The 16708-nt window shown below is 48.3% G+C and overlaps 1 long non-coding RNA gene across 1 annotated transcript; it reads left to right on the plus strand.

Moving 5' to 3' along the window:
• On the plus strand, positions 1-2822 carry LOC123372580. Its single transcript, XR_006580354.1, has 3 exons — positions 1-562; positions 809-886; positions 2413-2822. It is a non-coding gene; the product is annotated as an uncharacterized LOC123372580 (long non-coding RNA).
• The last annotated feature ends 13886 nt before the right edge of the window (positions 2823-16708 follow it).

Here is a 16708-nt window from a genome sequence, read left to right on the forward strand (position 1 = left end):
ATGTTACTCTGTTAGTGGCACTTCCTGTCTAGGTTCTCACTCTGCACCCATCCATGTGGTTTCTGAGCACCTGACCTGTTCATTAAAGTGAACACGAGAGCGAGACGATCTCTAGTCATCTCTTCGGCGCTGCTTCTCTCCTCCCCGCTTCTATAGAGAGGTTTATGGGGGGGGGCTGGTTTCTAAATATCTGGGTTTGAGGAGTGGCTGGCTTACAGCAGTCGGTTTCGCGCCCATTCAGAAGGAGCTGGCTTTTGTGTCCCCTCCAGACACCAGCTCCCCAGTTTGTGCACCAGTAGCCAAGGAAGCTCTGCCTTTTCTTCCCTTGAGTCTCCCGCTGAAAGTGGAACACAGCTACTGTGGTAGGTCACAGTGACACAGGCGGGGGCGTCCCTCAGGTAACCTGGGCCATTCGTGGGCAGGCTGTGAAGATAAGAGCTGAAGACTCAGATCTGCCCCTATATCTAACAGCGACCTAGCAGTGAAAGTGCAGCGCATGGTGACACAATCTGTGCAGCTGAATGAGTGAGCGGCTGTCGGGACCAGTGGGAGCTTGTTGAAGGTTAGCTGTCCAAATCCGAAGTGCAGAGTGTTACCATAACCCACCTGGAGGGGCAGGGATGGGCGTGGCCAGATCTGATCATGTCAGGCACAGCCGTCGATGGGAAAGGGCCTTTTGTGTGGTGGTGGCTGTTCGCTGTGATGGCAGCTTTACGCCCTTAGGGCAGGGCAATGCCATGCAAGTGGGGAGGTCTTCAACCGGCTCCTTCCTCCCCGCCAGCATCAACTCACACTGTCCTGGGTTCAGTTTCAGCCAGCTGCTCTTCAACCACGTGCTGATCTGACCACGGCACTCGACTCGCAGGGAGATGGACCTGGAGCGAAGGTGATGTAGAGCTGGTGCTGTCTCCCAAACGCTGACCTGTTAGTTTATGCTGCCTCACTACCTTTGTGGCCACACATCTGGTGTCTGCAAACCCCCTTACTCCAGGACACGGCTGCTCTTAGCTTTACTGCTAACCCTCTACTTTTACAGTACGGCGGCGTCGGCTGATCTTGGGTTTGCCACCATTTCTGATTGTAAAGGGTGGGGGGAAATGTTCTTCCCTTTTCTTTAAAGTAGGTCAAAAATGGCTGAACTGACTGGGCTCCGACTTTCCGGATCAATTCACCTTTGGGCTGAAACCACCAGTGGAAAGAGTTGGCCCCAGAAATGAATCCGAGAAGGTTGCAAGCCGTTAAAAGGAGGGGGGTGAGGGGCGAGGTTAGAATGGGAGAGGCAGTTCAATCTGAGTATTTACGCAACCATAGTTACGCACGCACTCCAGTATACAGGGCTGAGACCTGCCGAGCTCAGCTTTGACTCCCCAGCTGTTCTCAGAACTGCAGTTTGCTGGTGATTCATTTCTGCTGAGTGGCTCTGTAATGAGGGATCCCCAATTGCCCAAACCCCAGATTTTACAAAGGTTCCCCTGGGATCTTTACACAATGAGGGTTCTGCTGAATGTACATTGCACAGAAGAAGGACTTTTTTTTTCTGACTCATACGGCACCAAGCATGGAGCCTGTGCTTGATCAATACATACTGTGGGCCAGATGCTCAGTGCGTGTAAATCAGCACAGCTCCAGCAACTTTAGTGCAGCTCCACTGATTCACCCTAGCTGAGAATCTAGCCCCAGGCTTGCATATTGCATTGAGACCGTCCTGTCAGCAACTGCAGTTTCTCTGCACAGTGTAAGTTAGGTTTCTCTGGTGAACGAATGCAAGTGAGTTTCAAATGCTAGTTTAGTGTCAGTTTCAATGGTGATTAGTGCTCTAGCGATCATTTTTCTGGTATGGTAGGTACAGGAGCAGCTGGAAAGTGCTGTGCAAAGTACCAAACACGGTACACAAACCTTGCCCCAAGGGGATCCCCAGTGAAAAGCACAGTAAAGAAACTAGACAAACATGCACTGCAGGCAAAGCATGACTGTAGTTAGAATGTCTGCCCAGGCAGGTGGGTTTTTCAGCAGCTTCCTAAATGAGCAGTGGGAACAGGTCTGAATTCTGCTGCGATGGCTGCCCTCGAAATGTACTTGTACGGCAGCATCTTTCTGCACTTGCTGCCTCTCGGGATGACAGCCGCCATGATAACAGAGCCGTGCTAGTATAACCCTGCCTTCCTAGAGCACCTTGGGCAAGTGCGTGCAGTACCAGTCACACGCAGGCCTGACTGATTCCTAAAGAGGCACCAGTGCCTGCCATTCGTGTGCAATAATTGTGGGCGTGCGCCCGTGCTATGCCCGAGGGAGGCTGGGCCAAGAGGCCTTTCAGCACTGAGCCAGAAAAGCAGGATTTCAAATGAATTAAGGGTGAATTCACTGCACCCTTCCTGTGCTTCATCTGTGCTGATGATGGTTTTTCTTCTGCAGGGGAGGAGATGCCACTAAGCCAGCTGGGTTCGCTTGTCCCTATAGGAAGTGGAGGTGAAGTGGGACATCCACAGCCCAAGCAGCAGAGAAGGGGAGCTGTTCTCGCTGCAGAGGGTAGCATCAGAGGATTTCCTCCAGAGGCCCAGAGGGGAACGGGCTTACCAGCAGCCGTTGCTAAACCTGTAAAACAGGCCAGTGCACCACGAACAGGAGAGTTTGATCTGAAAAGGGAGCTAAGACATTTCAAACAGGACAAAGTAGCAGCTGCCCTTAATGGTTTTAAAAATTAAAATAAACCTAAAAATAATGGACTATTTTTCAACTATTAGATTACATCATATTACGACCTGTCAGGAGTCGAGGTACATGCTACGCACCTGATTGGAATGGGCGTGAACAACACACCTCAAAGGACAAGTTACGAGAAGGCGAGTAACCGTTTTTTGTTGGATGTTCCATTTCATAGGAACTGTTGAAAATCTGTTTTCATTCTGAATCGGCACAAGAACAAATTATGAAACGTCGACATTTCCCACAAAATGGAAAGTCCGAATTTTGACTAGCTCCGTTGGTGTCACTCGGGGCAGCGCCATCTTTTTAAAGGCAGGTGTTTTGCTTTGGGCCTGTCATTAGGACGGTTCTGATGAGTCCATTCAGACCCAGAACCGGGTCCAAACTGTTCCAGAATCTGTGGGCATTCAGAGCTGACATTTTGGCTTAGACCTTTGTGATTTCCTTGAAGTTTTGGGCCTTACCTGCACTTAAAATGTTACAGCAGCACTACTGCTGCAGTGTTGCTGTAGCGCTTCAGTGTAGATAATTGACAGCAGGGACTCTGCCATCAGAGTAGATAATCCAGGTAATTCTTCTGTCAGCCTGGTGCTGGCTGCTTAGCCTGGGCTCCAGGACCCTGCAGGGTGGGAGGTCTCAGAGCCCAGATTCCAGCGCCAGCCCAGAAGTCTACACAGCAATGAAAACACCTCGCAACCCAAGCCCCACAAGCCCGAGTCAGCTGGCCCGGGCCCACCACAGAGTTTTCTTTGCTGTTCAGACATCCTCTAAGGGAGTTGGCCTCAGTCCCACCTGTGCTTGGTTATCCATTCCGGCTGATGGGTTTGATTGATTTCCTTTATTGGCACTTGCACAACCATTATATCCCCAGGGCGTAGAGAACATAAACAAGGTTCCCTATAATTGGACAGGAAGGAAAAAACTCCATTTGTCACAGTTCAGAGCAACTGCACCTGTATTCCCCCTCCGTGGTCTAGCAAGGGCATCCACCCTAGGCTCTTGGCTCCGCCCCTCTCTTGGGGGGAGACCCACATCTCGCTCCCTCCTGACAGGGGTTCTTCCAGGCTGAACAGTTCCCTGCCCACACTGTATTATTCCCTAGCGAGACAGACTGCCTAAACCGGCCAGCATCCCTTTGCTTTCTCTTCAGCGGTTACACACCGTTGGGACTGCCCGTGCTTTTAGATTAACACACGGCTTTTCTAAGCAAGTCTTACGGTAAAACCATTACAGAGAAAACAATGAAAGAACCGACACACACCTGACTAAGCTTACCAGAGATCTGGCTAGTGAACAGTCCTTCAAACCCCAGCCAGGGGTTTTCCTGTGGTCACAATTCCATAGAGCAAGCATACTCATGATGATGTGAGTCACTCCGGGAACAGGTAAACAGCCAGACAAAGGGTCCCCCCCTCAGGGCAAAGCTTCAAAGGCTGCAGCCAAAGGTGGGCGTTTTCAATCCTCTCCTCCCAAATGCTTCCTTAGTTAGTCAGCTAGGTGTGGTTCAACGTCCATGTGCAGTTACTCCAAATCAGATTGCCCCGTCATCTGTTGAAGATTGCCAAAGCTCCTGCTGCCGTTGTCAAACAACAGGTACATGGGGAGTGGCAGCGTTCCCTGAGCAGTAATCCAACCGATAGTCAAATGGAGCCATTCACTAATCTGGAATTGGATGAACTGCTGAATGATTTAAAAATGGGTACAGCTCCCGGATATGATAGAATTTCACCAGAATTCATGAAACATCTGGGTCCTCGTGCTCGGGAATGGCTCATTCCGTTTTTCAACGGAGTTCTGCAGGAATCCAGATTGCCTAGAATCTGTCTACAAGCAAAGGTCATTGCCTGCTGAAACCTGGGAAAGACCCACACTTGCCTTCAAGCTACAGACCAATTTCACTTCTAAGCATCTGCTTTAAGGTGCTTGAGCGTCTGATTTCACAAAGAATTTCACTATCTGTGGAAGGCATGCTGGCACCAGCAAGCTGGCTTTCGCTGCCTCTGATCAAGTACTTGCACTTACAACTTCCATCGAAAATGGATTGCAATATAATTTGAAGACTAGTCCAGTTTTCCTCGACCCGACCGCGGCATACGATATGGTTTGGCACACGGGCCTTTTGGTGAAATTATCTAGAACTATGCCAAGTTGGTTAGTATGTGCAATGGCTCTGTTTTTGAGAAATTGACATTTCCATGTACATATTGGTGATAGAACAAATGTTTGAAGGCACCAGAAGAACGGCCTCCCGCAAGGATCACTATTATCGCCAAAGTTATTCAATTTATATTCGAATGACCTACCATATACTGGGTCTCACAAGTTTGTTTATGCAGATGACATATGCCTCGGCACCCAGTCACACTCCTTTGATACACTTGAGAGTGTTCTGAATGCAGATATGGCGGCTATGGCCGATTATTGTCATCGGTGATGTCCGATAGCAAGCGGAAGTAAGACCATTTCATCAAGTGTCTTCCACTTACATGAACTTAGTTCGCAATGGTCAGTGAATAAAGCATGATTCACACCTGGTCTATCTAGGCATCACATTGGATAGAACTCTCACTTATCAAGACCATCGTACAAAGACAGCAACTAAGATCAAAACACGCAATAACCTGCTCGGAAAACTGGTTGGAACAACATAAAGCGCTGCCAACGCCCAAATGTTACGCACTTCAGCATTCCCTTGACACGCTGAGTTGGCCACACTGTGTGCTGGTTTTGTGATGTTACTGCAACCTGAGGGGAAGTATCATAATCAAGGAAACTTGGTAACCACTGCTAGAGAAGACACCTGCTTGAGAAGCCAGTCTTTAAACTCAGCTGTCTTTCTAGGTTTGTTTTGATAGGTCATTCCAGACAACACAGACCCTATGTCAGATGCCTTGTTTGTGTCCTCCTCTTCAGAGAAGATGTTCTTGTCAGACCAAACCCACTTCCTCCCACCTAGCCACATGAAGACTCAGATGGTAACAACATTCATTCACAACCAAACTGTGCCACTGTCAAAGCTGTGACTGGAGGTGAAAGGCCCTTTTTTCCTCTTACTAATCCCCTGAGCCACAGAACACACATTAAGTATCCAAAATACAGGTGACATGGGGCAAAATTTGTACACCTGATTCCCTAAAGCTCAGCACCTCTGACCATTGTCATTTATTTAGGTGTCCAAAATATGGAGTGAGCGGCCTAACTTTAGGCACCCATGTTAGAAGAAGCTGGTCGCATTCTCCCTCCCCCGGCCTCAAGCTTCATTAGATGCCCCCTGGTTTTCCCCACTTAGCAAATGTCCTACTAAAATGTGGACCAGGTTGTAAGTGACCAGTGCACAAACAGGGAAGGACACCAGGAGTTTTCGTGTGCATCCCCAAGGATGCCAGTCACATCTATAGTCCTCACACTCACCCAAGTGGAAGGAAAGTATGAGACCATCGCCCTACTCTCTCTGCACAAGTCTATGGAGCTGGCCATCCAAAGAGCATGCGCCAAGTACTCTGCTATCCCACGCACCAGGGAGTTCAGAGAGAAATAGTGCCTCTGTAGCATGATGACTTTTGGAGCCTTCGCTGGGGCAGTGCTGCTCTGCATCCCCTGTGGCACAAGCCCTAGTCACACAACACACCTATAGTGGCTAGGTAATTACACTGGGCACCGTAGGCTTTCTCTAATATACGGCTGGTGGAAATCTCCTGAGAACAGCTGATCCTGCAGGATTCCCACCATTTGGGGATGAAATCGCCGGAGACAAATTTATGAGATTTCGGGGCCCTGGAGTCTGGCCCCTAACACTGACCCCAAACCTAATCCTACTCGGGATCCCAATCCAAACCTGTCTTTCTCCACTCATCTCTAGCTATAATGCTGCAGTCCCATGTGACAGCAGGGGGGAGACTGCCAGGTGCACAGCATGAGTTGTGCCATTAAACTGGCTGCTGCTCCACTGGCTTCCAACCAACACAGGCCCAAATGTGAGCTCACTGAAGTCAGTTTATAGATCCGGACTAATCCCGCTGATGTCAATAGCGTGATTCTGGTGCAAGGTTACAGTCAAGCTCACACGGTGGGTGCAGCTCGTTTGTCCTGGTGCAGGGCTGATGGAGCCAATACACCAACCGTGCAGCGGCACGTTTCCCCCAAATCCATAGGGCGCCAGCACGGGCTGAAGGGCCACTGTGAAGTGGCCTGCTCATGTGCCTCTCCCACGTGCTTTGGAGGACAGGTTGCTCCACGGTGGCTGAGCCCCGCAAAGAGACTCTAGCTATCTTCCCATTTATCACCGCCCTGGCAGGGGCACATCATACACTCCCTGTTATGGCCCATCCGCCTGCTGTTAGACAGACCTTCCCCATCTAGCATGGAGGACCGCTTGGGGCAAGGAGAGAAGATCGTCCGCTGAATCCCAGGGGCCTTGCAGCCGGGGCCCAGTCGAATGGCTTTGCATGTGGCCTCATCTCTGGCTGAACCAGCACTGTGCTTGTGCAGAGATGGGTACTTGGCTTTGAGGCGGTTTGGTGCTACAGGGGCTCATGTTAGCTGGACGCAGGGCTTTGGGGGCTGGCCCAGGGAAGATCCCTGCTGGGATCCTTGTTCTCATTTTACAGTGATTATTATTATTATTATTATTTATTTGGTTGTTGCTATTTTAACCAAGTCCCCTCTGAGATGCTCAGCTGGAGTTACAGTCGCTTGCATCAAACCCTAGGTCTAAGTCAATCACCTTCTGTTTAATTCCTCAGCACCTGGGAAGCCTGAATCTCCATGGCAGCTGTCTCAAACACCCAGCTCCCCCAGGATGCCTGCGGCGACAGACGAAGCACACAGGAGCCTGCCAAGCCGGTCGAGCGTAGCTCTCTCTGCAGCAAAGAGGTGAGATTTCAAATTGCCTTCTTGCTGTCCTGTGCCAAACGGTCCTTAGAGGCCCTGCTCCTGTTGAACTCCGTGGGAGTTTTGCCTCTGACTTCAGTGGGAGCAGGATCCAGGCCCAAAAGCCCATTGCCCAATTCCTGTCTCCCCCAGGACCCTGCCTGCAAAACTTCCATTGTGAGGAAGGAGCGAAAAGCCTCTTGCTTTTCACAGCAAAACGGTGGGGTTCGTATACTGTGATAAAACAAGGGAATTCCGGGACAGCTGGCCTCGTAGCTGGACAAACCAGAATTTAGACTGTAATCCACATACCAGCATCGAGCTGGTCCTGTGTCCCAGCCAGTGCTACAACTTTGTAGTAGAGCCATTCAGGTAGACATCCCAGACTGCATTGCTTCATGTGCTCTGAGCGCTGCCCCATGTGCATGTCCTCCGGACACACTGTCTCCTGCCAAGACCCTACGGAATAGCTGCCCCCACTTCCCAGAATTCACTGCCTACCCACGTCAGTATGGTGTCAGTGTGACATTGTGAGCACAGACGCACCATTCTATTAAGAGGAAGGGAAACTAGTGATCACAGCAATTCCTCAACCCCCAAGAACGCCTTCCCTCAGAGGGTCTCAGCATCCCTGAGTTTAGCCGCACAACCTGGGGGATGGGGAAATATTAATGTGATGTTGCACTCAATATTTTTATAAAAATATGTGTATAAGTGTGGATATGATGTAACTGGAATATGCTTTATGCAAAAGGTCTCTTGTAAGGTATCATTACAAAGCTTATAATCTACTGAGTGTGGTCATCCTATTTGTATGAATGTATCATTCTTGTATCTGAAACTAGGAATATGAAATATAACTCTGAGGTACTATTGTAATTATGCAAAGTGTGGGCCATTAATGGTGGTTTGGTATCTTGATGGCTCCCATTAAAGAGGACAATTGGTTGTAAATGGCTCTGTTTACTTGTAAGACTTCCTGTGTACCTGTGTGCCAGCGAGTGGGTAATGAAGTCTCACAGGACATGTGATCATGTCACCTGAACTGGAATCCATCTTTAACCTGGGGCTTTTCCATTTAGAAGGAAGGGGGGGAACCCAGAGGGAGACAAAGGATTCCCGCCTTGTGCCAAAGCTATAAAAGGGGGTGGAACAGAATAAAGGGGGCTGCAATCATGAGAAATCCCCTTTGTTACCATCTGAGCTGGAACAAGGACTGTACCAGGGGAAAGGATTGGGCCCAGACTAGGAAGGTGTCTAGTCTGTGAAAGAAGCTTATTGGAACATCTCTGAGGGTGAGATTTACCTGTAATCAGTTTCTTACTGTATTAGGATTAGACTTGCGTGTTTTTGCTTTATTTTACTTGATGACTTACTTTCTTTTGTTTGTTGTTATTTGGAACCACTTAAATTCTACTTTTTATACTTAATAAAATCACTTTTGTTTATTCATTAACTCAGGGTAAGTGATTAATACCTGGGGGAGCAAACAGCTGTGCATGTCTCTCTATCAGTGTTATAGAGGGTGAACAATTTATGAGTTTACCCCGTATAAGCTTTATACAGAGTAAAACGGATTCATTTGGGGTTTGGATCCCAATGGGACCTAGGTGTCTGGGTACTGGATACAGAAGCACTTCTTAAGCTCTTTTCAGTTAAGTCTGCAGCTTTAGGGGCGTGGACCAGACCTGGGTCTGTGTTGCAGCAGCAGAGCGTGTCTGGCTCAACAAGGCAGAGTTCTGGAGTCCCACGCTGGCATGGAAAACATGCTCAAAGGTAATCTCAGCACATCAGGTGACAGTCCCAAGGGGATCTCTGTGACCGAACCCGTCACAATTAATATCCCCATTTTACAGACGAGGAAACAAAATGAGCCTGAAGCCTGAAGTCTCAGGGCATCTGTGGCAGAGCCAGGTGATACAACTAGCTTGCCTGGGTCCCAGGGCTTTAGCCAACCAACGTCCTTCCTCATCAGACTGTCTAGTGACTTTTGACTCTTCCGAGAACCATGCTCAATCATTTCCCTATAGCCTAAACATGCTAAGTTTGATAGCACTGATCAGAGCGCGTGGCTCACCACAGCCTAATTGTTATTACAGCACAAAGCACAGGCGTTTTTTCCTGGGAAAATAGGCGGGGCGGGCGGGTTGAGACAGTGTATGCTCCTCTGCTGGTTCTTGCTGCTGGGTACAAGTAGCATTTTCACTGTGGTTCCATGTGCTGCCTTCTCCCTCCCCTCCAGGCAGTGACACTGATTTGCCTGCCTTTAAAATGCTCCCCCATTGTGTGTCTCCTAGCTTTTTTCTAGAGAAGCTTTGTCACCATCACATTCTCACATGTCGCTTTAAAAGTCCCATGCGATATTTTCCCTTCTCCTTATTCTACTTCAGTTTTTTTCCCTCTTCCTCCCTACATCCTAGGACAATGCCAGCGAGGGGAGAGGACATTCTCAAACCTGACCTTTCTTTGTTTTTACTCGTTTTGCCCGAGAAAATAAAGAGCAATTTACATCAATAGGCAACAAACTGCTCCCACGCTGTCTGTTAAGGCCATATTAATAGAAGCCCATCTGCTCCTGGAACAGCTCACAAACTGGCAGAGGAGAGAAATGTTCAGAGATAAATGAGCACCGGTCTGCGGAATTTTTTACATGGATGAGCATAGACTCTGATGAGCCCTGTTCATCTTTGTGAGCAGGGGGAGACCAGCATGTTCCATTCGCTGGGGTCATCTCCAAGGCCACCAAGAGAAGCAGGTCCCCAGACAGCTCCCCCCGGCGGTGGTCTCTGGGAGAAGAGAGAGGGCTCCAGACTCCCCCATCTCCCCAGGCTGCTTCACTATATTGTTCACCAGCAGTTTTATTTTATTGATGCGCCATTGTTGCCTGAGCCTTGATCACCAGGGGTGGCAAGTAAGATGATGACAGATGGCTCCAATCCTCCTGTTGGAATCAATGAGGGGAGGGAAGTTTGCAAGTGGTTTCAATGGGAGCACAATTGGAACCAGCTCTGGAGGGAGAGGGGCATTTATTTATTTACTTATTTGCATGAAAAAGCAAGAAACTTTATTTTAAAAAGGTTTTTTCCCCCTATCAATATGGTTTCTTAATTGCTCATTAGTCATCTAATGAGTCTTCTGTGTGTTTCTTGGACATAAGAGTTCCCATTGAAATGCCAGTGGATGAATTTAGTGCTGTCTATAGCAATAGCGCAAGTGACATCCTGACAGTTCAGGGAAACTATTTCTTTTGAATGACTCACACCAAAAGTGGATCTCTCCTTCGCATACAGCTGACCCCTAAATAAAATGGGAAGGACGAAAGAGAACGTGCACCAGGCCTGAGGCATTCTATAGCTAATCACTCCCAGAACATGCTGCCTTCCCTTTCTTACTCCTTAAATATAGACTTTGGTTGCACAAGGCTCAAGAAAGGTTTGTGAAATCAAATGCGATTGTATAATGGTCCAGTTTCATAGAAATGTCGGGCTGGAAGGGACATCAAAAGGAAATCTAGTCCAGCCGCCTACCCTGAGGCAGGGACATCTAGACCATCCCTAACAGATGTTGTCTAACCTGTTCTTAAAAACCTCCGATGACGGGGATTCCACAACCTCCCTCGGTAACCTATCCAGTGCTTCACTAGCCAGATAGTTGGAAAGTTTTTCCTAATAACCAACACAAATCTCCCTTGCTGCTAACTAACCCAGTTACATTTTGTCCTACCACCGATGGACATAGCAAACAATTGGTCTCCATCTTTATAATGCCTTTTACATATTTGAAGATGTTGTCATGTTCCCCCTCAGCCATCTTGTCTCTAGACTAAACATGCCCAATTCTTTCAGCCTTTCCTCATAGGTCAGGTTTTCTAAGGCTTTTATCATTTTTGTTGCTCTCATCTGGACTCTCTCCAATTTGTCTACATCTTTCCTAAATTGTGGACACAGTTCTCCAGCTGACGTCTCACCAGTGCCGAGTAGAGTGGAACAATTACCTCCTGTCTCTCATGTTAATGCTCCCAGGATCATATTAGCTTTTTTCACATCTACGTCACAATGTTGACTTGTATTCAATTTGTGACCTGCTATAGCCCCCAGACCCTTTTCAGCAGTATTACCACCTAGCCAGTTATTCCCCATTTTATAGTTATGCATTTGATTTTTCCTTCCTAAATGAACCACTTGCCCTTTTTAAAATTTCATCTCGTTGGTTTCAGACCAATTCTCCAGTTCGTCAAGGGCATTCTAATCCCGGCCTCCAAAATGCTTGCCGCCCCTCCCAGCGCGGTGTCATCCACACATTTTATAAACGTACTTTCCACTGCTTTATCCAAGTCATTAATGAAAATATTGACTAGCAGACTGACCTCTGTGGGACCCCAGTCGCTACACCCTTCCTTGTTTGACAGTGAACCATTGATGGATACTCTTTGAGTACAACCTTTCGACCAGTTTGCACCCACCTTATAGTAATTTACTCTAGACCACATGTCCCTAATTTGGTTATGAGAATGTCATGTGGAATTATGTCAAAAGCCTTATTAAAATCCAGATATATCCCATCTACTGCTTCTTCTCCCCCGCCCCCCATCCCCCAGGCCAGTAACCCTGTCAAAGAAGGAAATTAGGTTGGTTTGGCATAATTTGTTTTTGACAACTCCATGCTGGCAATTCGCTCATAACACTATTGTCCTCTAGATGCTCACAAATTGATTGTTTGATCATTTGTTCCAGTATCTTTCCAGGTATCAAAGTTAAGCTGATTGGTCTATACTTCCCTGGGTCCTCTTTGTTCCCCATTTTAAAGATGGGTACTATATTTGCCCTTCTCCAGTCTTCTGGGACCTCTCCTTTCCAGGGCCGGCTCTAGACCCCAGCGCGCAAAGTGCGCGCTTGGGGCGACATGCCGCCGGGAGGGCGGCAGGCAGCTCCGGTGGACCTCCCGCAGGCATGCCTGCGGAGGGTCCGGTCATCCGGCGGCTCCGGTGGACCTCCCGCAGGCATGCCTGCGGAGGGTCTGGTCATCCGGCGGCTCCGGTGGACCTGCCGCAGGCATGCCTGCGGAGGGTCCGCTGGTCCCGTGGCTCGGGTGGACCTCCCGCAGGCATGCCTGCGGATGCTCCACTGGAGCCACGGGACCAGCGGACCCTCCGCAGGCACGTCTGCAGGAGGTCCACCAGAGCTGCGGGACTGGCGACCACGAGAGCGCCCCCCACGGCGTGCCGCCCTGCTTGGGGCGGCGATATTCCTAGAGCCGCCCCTGCTCCTTTCCTCCATGAGTTCCCAAAGAGAATCACTAATGGGTCTGAAATTGCTTCAGCTAGGTCCTTAAATACTCTAGGATGAATTTCATCAGGCCCTGCCAACTTGAATACATCTAATTTATCTAAATTCTTTAACCTGTTCTTTCGCTATCCTGGCTAGTGTTCCCCCTTGTTAATATTGTGGTGAGTATCTGGTCATCATTATCAACCTTTTTAGCGAAGACTGAAGCAAAATAGGCATTAAACACCTCACACCTTCTTGAGGTCATCAGATACCAGCTCTCCTTTCCCGCTGGGTAGAGGACCTATGCTTTCCTTGGGTTTTCTCTTGCTGCTAATGTATTTAAAGAGTCACTTCTGATTGCTTTTTATGACTCCTGCCTCTAGCCAGGAATCCAGGCTGGGGAGCTGGGAAACCTCCAGAGGTTAGGCTGGAGGTGGGGGAAATACCAGCAGAAAGTGAGAGGTGGTGAGAACTGATGTGACTATCTACAGCTACTGAGCCCTCCTATAAGGAGAGAGCAGAGGTGGAGAGGAACACAGGAAATGGGAACATGGGCATTGTGGGTAGTAAGATAAAAGGGGAGGAAGAGAGAGGAATCAGGAGTAAGATGGGGATCTGGACCCCAAGTGGCAGGGAATGGGAGGAATATTCCAGACTGTGGGTGTAGCAACACTAATATGTGATTGCTCAGAATAGCTATGGAATGGCTGATAGAGTGCTGTGTTCTCTTCCGTCTTACTTTTCTCAGCAATGGAGACGATTCATCCATGAGCGCACTGCGCCAGACCCATTGCATTCACCCTTTTCGCTTTGCTCTTTTCCAAGCAATAGTCCATAACTTATTTCCAAGCTAAAATCATGTTTCATCTTCAGCTTTGTGACCTGCATTGTTGCAGAGAAGCATTGTCAGTGGTCCATAGATTGACTCTCTGTCTTTCATGTAGATCCATGAATTGCTTTGAAGATTAACACTAAGGCTGTAAACTGGTAGCGGAAGCTGACTGGGAGCCAGTGGAGAAGTGGGGGCACAAGCTTGATGTGCTCACAGAGACCTAAACCCTGGTGGGGGTGAAGGGAGGACACCAAAGCCTGTGTAGTGTGTTCGCATTCAGTTTCAGATACAGAGAACTACACTCACCCAGCTGGAAGGCAACCAGTGTGTGAATCACTGTGCCCAGTTCCTCAGGGTAAGTGGGGATTGTCTATCCCTGTCTGACAAGGATGCTGTCTGATTTGATTTGTGAATGCCTGTGAAGCACTTTTTGGTCCTCACGTGGAAGAAATCAAAGCCCCCAGGACTGCAGCAGTGACAATGGGAAGAAATTTGCCCCTGCAGAAGAGACAAAGAAATGTGCTGAGATTTTCAAAGCCAGCTAGGAGCATTAGATACTGTGACAAAGTTCCTCCTCTACCTTGGTGGGTCCTGCGCTTATTGGCAGATTTGCTCACCTCAGTGATCTTCCCCTCTGGTGGAACCCACAGTCTGGGTCAACTCCTGCTGTGTCTGATCAGGAGTTGGGAGGTTTGGGGGGAACCCGGGCCCACCCTCCACTCCGGGTTCCAGCCCAGGGCCCTGTGGATTGCAGCTGTCTATAGTGCCTCCTGTAACAGCTGCATGACAGCTACAACTCCCTGGGCTACTTCCCCACGGCCTCCTCCCAACACCTTCTTTATCCTCACCACAGGACCTTCCTCCTGGTGTCTGATAACGCTTGTACTCCTCAGTCCTCCAGCAGCACACCCTCTCCCTCTCCCTCTCCCTCTCAGCTCCTTGCGCCTCTTGCTCCCAGCTCCTCACACGCACACCACAAACTGAAGTGAGCTCCTTTTTAAACCCAGGTGCCCTGATTAGCCTGCCTTGATTGGCGGCAGGTGTTCTAATCAGCCTGTCTGCCTGAATTGATTCTAGCAGGTTCCTGATTACTCTCGTGCAGCCCCTGCTCTGGTCACTCAGGGAACAGAAAACTACTCCTCCAGTGACCAGTATCTTTGCCGTCTACCAGACTCCTGTACCCCACTGGTCTGGGTCTGTCACAATACCAAAACCCAATCATTTACATGGGAATTGTTAGTCTGAATCCTCTAGGTGAGTTGAAAATCTCAGCCCTGTTCTCTTAATATACAAGGAAAAGAGAAAGTTCAATGTTTGGGCCAAACATAAACTGACCAGGGAGAAACCTACCAGCAACAATCATGTTTGAATATAGTTGTTGCTATGACAGTTTCTGGTGCAGCTGAGTGAGTAATTTCTAACAAATCATTTTTTTCAATGAATTTAGCTTCTCTTGCTGCGCTCAGAATATCCAGGAGCAGACTGGGGTTTCCTGAGATTTATTTGTTGGTCAACATTATTCTGTGAATTTTGGTATGGCCCTGCAGATTGATTATCTGCAAGTATCCACTAGGCAAGCTGTGTTGTTTCCTTGTGATGGATCACACAGAGCACATGGCATTGTTTATCCGCTCTGACTGGATGAGTGAGCAAGCAATTCTGGCACAATATGCATTTCCAGTTTGATTTCCTCTGGCTACTCATTCATAGGACTCCAAGGTTCAATTTCTGCAAACCTTCATGGCAATAAAAATGGATTGTTCAGAAGTGACCATAAAAGGAGGCATGCGCCTGCCTCAAAACAAATTCATTTAAAAAAAATCAGAAATTCACAGAATGCTTTTGCAGTATTCACCCAACTCTAGTTTCAACCATATCACTGACAGATTTGTTCTGGGTTTGTACCGCACCTGGCACCATGGGGTCATAGTCCACAACTGGGGCTCCCAGGCACTCCAGTCATACAAAGGATGAGTAATAATAAGAGAGGATGCTTCACCTTTCTGTGCCTGTTTAAATGGAGGCAACGCGAAGCAGTTTGAGATCCAGGGATGAAAGGTGCTATTAGATATGCACCAAGTACTTTTCTTAAGTATAAAAATGTGCATAAGTCTAAATATCTGCCAAAGGGAACTAGGAAGAGGAAACACATGATATAGGTTCAACCAGGGGCCTCGTTCTCCACTTGGGTAGCTTGTGTGCTAAATGTGCTAAGTCTGATAGGACTGATCAGAGCTCCTGGATCACCACAGCCTCATTGTTATTACAGAACAAAGCACAGGCGGCTTTTCCTGGGAAAATAGGCCGGGGGGTTGGGTTGAGACATATGCAATCCAATGCAATTTTAGCACAGTCGTGGAAAAACGTTCATGGAAATTGACCCCAGAAATAACTCGCCCGCTCTTCACCACGATGCTGATGATAATTCCAGACTAATGAGGTTTTATTCTCCTGTCAAAATAATTACTTGCCCCTGAGACTTGGAGCTTTATCTGGAACAATTTATGACGCCACCTACTTCCTTAGTGCCCAGAACTGACTGAAGTCCAAAATTCCATTCACCTTCCCACCCTGCCAAATTATACTTAAAATTAACCATTCTATTGCCATTCATAAAACAATGTTAGTCCTTGCAGCCTGCCAGCATAAGCCTATAGCTTCCCTAGGGAGGATGTTGCAGTAGCCATGTGCATCAGCCTCCTCAGGAGGGCTTTATGCTGGGAATACACAGATTGTATCAGACAGGGGTGTCAAACTCATTCTGTGGAAGGGGCTAAATTCTGCTCAACTGTGAACTGTGGGCTGAAATGTACTTTCAGATCTACATACTCCTCTCAGCCCAGAGCAGATCTCCAATGGGAGATTTGCACAGACTTGTGTAATAATTTAACTTATAAGGGTCTGATTTTGTGATGCCGAGGACCACAACTCTACCCAAAGTCCTCAGGAGCTGCAGGTGCTCAGCTTCTCCAAATCCATTTAGGCCCTATGCTGTCATTTGCCATTGTCTCACCCACTGTCAGCCAGTGGGAAAGCC

Source organism: Mauremys mutica, chromosome 6 (genome assembly GCF_020497125.1).
Source record: "Mauremys mutica isolate MM-2020 ecotype Southern chromosome 6, ASM2049712v1, whole genome shotgun sequence".
In the NCBI taxonomy this organism is placed as follows: domain Eukaryota; kingdom Metazoa; phylum Chordata; order Testudines; family Geoemydidae; genus Mauremys; species Mauremys mutica.